General features: G+C 45.0%; 1 pseudogene; it reads left to right on the top strand.

Annotated features, from left to right (window-relative positions):
* The first annotated feature begins 869 nt into the window (after positions 1-869).
* LOC120360362 (small ribosomal subunit protein eS6-like) lies at positions 870-1643 on the top strand (annotated as a pseudogene).
* The last annotated feature ends 3627 nt before the right edge of the window (positions 1644-5270 follow it).

Below are 5270 nucleotides of genomic sequence, written 5' to 3'. Positions count from 1 at the left end.
CAAGGTGCTAGGATTACAAGCATGAGCCACCAAGCCCGGCCCCCAGCTTTTATTTTTTAAAAGCAAGATTCTATCTCTCTTTTTTTTAAAAAAAAAAATTATTTTATTTTCAGTTCTGGGGTACATGTGCAGGATGTGGCAGGTTTGTTACATAGGTAAACATTCTCTATCTCTTTTTTTTTTTTGAGAGGGAGTTTCCCTCTTGTCACCCAGGCTGGAGTGCAATGGCGTGATCTTGGCTCACGGAAACCTCCGCCTCTCCGGTTCAAGCGATTTTCCTGCCTCAGCTTCCCAAGTAGTTGGGATTACAGGCATGTGCCACCATGCCAGGCTAATTTCATATTTTTAGTAGAGACAGGGTTACTCCATGTTGGTCAGGCTGGTCTTGAACTCCCAACCTCAGGTGATCTGCCCACCTTGGCCCCCTAAAGTGCTAGGATTACAGGCGTGAGCCACAGCGTGCAGCCCATGATCAATCGCTTAAAATTTTTTTTTAAAAAGCTGGGCACGAGGCTGGGCATGGTGGCTCAAGCCTGTAATCCCAGCACTTTGGGAGGCCGAGGCGGGTGGATCACGAGGTCAAGAGATCGAGATCATCCTGGTCAACATGGTGAAACCCTGTCTCTACTAAAAATACAAAAAATTAGCTGGGCATGGTGGTGCGTGCCTGTAATCCCAGCTACTCAGGAGGCTGAGACAGGAGAATTGCCTGAACCCAGGAGGCGGAGGTTGCAGTGAGCCGAGATGGTGCCATTGCACTCCAGCCTGGGTAACAAGAGCGACACTCCGTCTCAAAAAAAAAAAAAAAAAAAAAAAAGCTGGGCACGAGTCTTTTCCATGGCACCTTGGAGTCATTCAGCTGCTTCAAGATGAAGCTGGACATCTCCTTTCCAGCCACTGGCTGCTAGGAACTCACTGAAGCAGACAATGTACGCAAACTTCATACTTTTTATGAGAAGTGTATGGCCACAGAAGTTGCTGCTGACGCTCTGGGTGAAGAATAGAAGGGTTATGTGGTCCGAATCAGTGGTGGGAATGACAAACAAGATTTCCCCATGAAGCAGGGTGTCTTGACCCATGGCTGTGTCTACCTGCTACTGAGTAAAGGGGCATTCCTGTTACAGACCAAGGAGAACTGGAGAAAGAGAAAATCAGTTCGTGGTTGCACAGCGGATGACAATCTGAGTGTTCGAAACTTGGTTATTGTAAAAAAAGGAGAGAAGGATATTCCTGGACTCACTGATACCACAGTGCCTCATCGCCTGGGGCCCAAAAGAGCTAGCAGAATCTGCAAACTTTTCAATCTCTCTAACGAAGATGATGTCCGCCAGTATGTTGTAAGAAAACCCTTAAACAAAGAAGGTAGGAAACCAAGGACCAAAGCACTCAAGATTCAGCGTCTTGTGACTTCACGTGTCCTGCAGCACGAACGGCGACGAATTGCTCTGCAGAAGCAGCGGACTCAGAAAAATAAGGCAAAGCCTGCAGAACATGCCAAACTTTTGGCTATGAGAATGAAGGAGGCTAAAGAGAAGCGTCAGGAACAAATTGCAAAGAGACAAAGACTTTCCTCTCTTCGAGCTTCCACTTCTAATTCTGAATCCAGTCAGAAATCTAAGATTTTTTGAGTAAAAAATAAATAAGATCAGCCAGGTGCGGTAGCTCAAGCCTGTAATCCCAGCACTTTGGGAGGCTGAGGCGGGTGGATCACAAGGTCGAGAGATCGAGACCATCCTGGTCAACATGGTGAAACCCCGTCTCTACTAAAAATACAAAAAATTAGCTGGGCATGGTGGCGCGTGCCTATAATCCCAGCTACTCAGGAGGCTGAGGCAGGAGAATTGCCTGAACCCAGGAGGCGGAGGTTGCTGTGAGCCGAGATCGCGCCATTGCACTCCAGCCTGGGTAACAAGAGCGAAACTCCGTCTCAAAATAAATAAATAAATAAATAAAAATAAAATAAAAAATAAAAATAAAAATAAATAAATAAATAAATAAGATCAGATTCACAGGGGAAAAAAAAAAAAAAAAAAAAAAAAGCTGGGCACGAAGACTCACTCCTGTAATCCCAGCACTTGGGAGGTCAAGGTGAGAGGATCACTTGAGCCCAGAAGTTCAAGACCAGCCTGGGCAGCATCATGAGATGCAGTCGCTACAAAAAAAATTTTTTAATTAGCTGAACGTGGCTAAGCTAATTTTTTAAAAATTAAGATCATAGCTTACTGTGGCCTACAACTCCTGGACTCAAGTGATTTTCTCACCTCAGGCCCCCAAATAGCTAGGACTACAGGCATGTGCCACCATATCAAACTTTTTTTTTTTCTTTTTTTTTTTTTTGGAGATTCATTCTTGTTGCCCAGGCTGGAGATTCAGTCTTGTTGCCCAGGCTGGCATGATCTCGGCTCACCGCAACCTCTGCCTCCCAGTTTCAAGCGATTCTCCTGCCTCAGCTTTCTGAGTAGCTCGGATTACAGGCATGTGCCACCACGCCTGGCTAATTTTGTATTTTTAGTAGAGACAAGGTTTCACCATATTAGTCAGGCTGGTCTCAAACTCCCGACCTCAGGTGATCTGACCGCCTTGGCCTCCCAAAGTGCTGGAGTTACAGTGTAAGCCACCGCTCCTGGTGTTTTTGTTGTTGTTGTTGTTGTTGTTGTTTTTATGCTGTGTACCTGTAGTCCCAGCTATTTGGGAGGCTGAAGCAGGAGAATGGCTTGATCCCAGGAGGTCAAGGCTGCAATGAGCCCTGATCATGCCAGTACATGCCTGCCTGGGTAACAGAGTGAGACTGTCACAAAAGAGAGAGAGAGAGAGAGAGAGAGAGAGAGAGATGATCTCCATGAGAGAATGTGGAACCCTCATATGTTGCTGAAGGGATTGTAAAATGGGGCAGTTGCTATGAAACAGGGTCTGGCATTTCCTCAAAAAGTTAAACATAGAATTACCATACAACCCAGCAATTCCACTCCTAGGTATGTGCCCAAAGGAGCTGAAAACAGGTGCTCAGATGAATACACATACACACAAGTTTAATGCAGCATTATTCACAACAGTCAAAAGATGGAAACTTCTCAGATGTCCATCAATGGATGAATAAACAAATTGCGGTATATAAACCATAGAATATTTATCAGCCATAGAAAGGAATGAAGTACTGACACGTGCTACCACACAGATAAAGCTTGAAAACATTCTGCTAAGTGAAAAAAGCCACAGGCAGAGAGTCACACATTGTAAATTCCACTTATATAAAATATCTATAATAGGGCTGGGTGTGGTGGCTCATGCCTGTAATCCCAGCATTTTAGGAGGCCAAGGTGGGCAGATCACTTGAGGTCAGACATTTGAGACCAGAATAACCAACATGGTAGATCTCTGTCTCCACTAAAAATATAGAAATTAGCTCGGTGTGGTGGTGGGTACCTGTAATCCCAGCTACTCGGGAGGCTGAGGAAGGAGAATTGCTTGAACCTGGGAGGCAGAGGTTGCAATGAGCTGAGATTGCACCATTGCACTCTAGCCTGGGCAACAAAGCAAGACTCTATCTCAAAAGATATAAAATAAAATAAAATAGGCCAGGTGTGGTGGCTTATACCTGTAATCCCAGCACTTTGGGAAGCCAAAGTAGCTGGATCATCTGAGGTCAGGCAGGAGTTTGAGAACAGCCTAGCAAACATGATGAAACCCTGTCTCTACAAAAAATTAGCTGGGCGTGGTGGTGGTTGCCTGTAATCCCAGCTACTCGGGAAGCTGAGGCAGGAGAATTGCTTGAACAGGGAGGTGGAGGTTTCAGTGGGCCAAGATTGAGCCACTTCACTCCAGCCTGGGTGACAGAGCAGGGCTCTGTCTAAAATAAAATAAAATGTCTATATGGGAAGCAGATCGGTGGCAGCCAGGGGCTGGAGGGAGGAATAATGAAGAGTGGCTGTTTAATGGGTATAAGAGCTCCTTTAGAGGTAATGAAAATGTTTTGGAACTAGATAGAGGTGATGGTTGCAAAGCACTGTGAATGCACTAAATTGCACTGCTCACTTTAAAATGATTTGTTTTATTTTATTTTTGAGACAGGGTCTTACTCTGTCACACAGGCTGAAGTGCAGTGGTGTGATCACAGCTCACTATAGCCTCGACTTCCTGGGCTCAGGTGATCCTCCTGCCTCAGCCTCCTAAGTGGCTGAGACCACAGAAACATGCCATCATGCTCAGCTAATTTTTTACCATCTGTAGGGAAGGGGTCTTGCTATATTGCCCAGACTGGTCTCAAACTCCTGAGTTCAAGAGATCCTCTCATCTCAGCTTCCCAAAGTGGTGAGATCACAGGTGTGAGCTACTATATCCAGCCTAAAACAGCCAATTCTATTCACTTCAATTTAAAATGTGTATGTGATACTCAATCTAAGTGCAGAATGAAGAGAGGGTTACTCCAACTCATCTGCTGTGTGACCTGAGACAAAGTGGTTGACTTCTCTGAACCTTGGCCTTTTGGTTTATTAATGAAGACAATAATATCTGCCTTATAGAGTTGTTATTAGGATTATAGATCATTTACATTATGTGTGTGGCACATATATTAGCTATGATGAAAACAGCTAATATTAGCTACGTGACTGGTAACATATATTAGCCATGCTGGGTATGGTGGCTCATTTCTGTAATTGCAGCATTTTAGGAGGCCAAAGTGGGAGGGTACCTTGAGCCCAGGAGTTCAAGATCGGCCTGGGCAACATAGTGAAACCTTGTGTCTCCAACAATAATAAGAAAAAAAATAGCTTGGCATGGTGGTGCCTGCCTGTGGTCCCAGCTACATGGGAGACTGAGGAGGGAGGAAATCGCTTGAGCCTGGGAGGTCGAGGTGGCAGTGAGCCATGATTGCAACATGCTTGGATGACAGAGCAGCAAGACCCTGTCTCAAAAAAAGAAAAAAAGAAGAAGAAGAAATAGAAGAGAGCTGTCTCCGTATGGTGACTTCTCAAAGACGTGCAGATATGAATATTTTAGTACTGCAATATGGAGCCAGTGTCCACAATGCCAATTTCAAATCAACAAAATCAGTGGTCCAGGTGGTAAGAATCTACTTCTCCCTCCTTGAGAATCAGTGTAAAAGGGAAAGGTGCAAATGTTGTCACTTACATTTGGCTTTTATCCAAAATAGAATTTGGCGACCAGACACGGTGGCTCACTCCTGTAAACCCAGCACTTTGGAAGGCCAAGGTAGGCGGATCACAAGGTCAAGAGATCAAGACCGTCCTGGCCAACATGGTAAAACCCTG

Source organism: Saimiri boliviensis, chromosome 20 (genome assembly GCF_048565385.1).
Source record: "Saimiri boliviensis isolate mSaiBol1 chromosome 20, mSaiBol1.pri, whole genome shotgun sequence".
NCBI classification, from domain to species: domain Eukaryota; kingdom Metazoa; phylum Chordata; class Mammalia; order Primates; family Cebidae; genus Saimiri; species Saimiri boliviensis.
The sequence above is the reverse complement of the archived record's forward strand: the minus strand, read 5'-3'. Positions and strand labels throughout refer to the sequence as shown.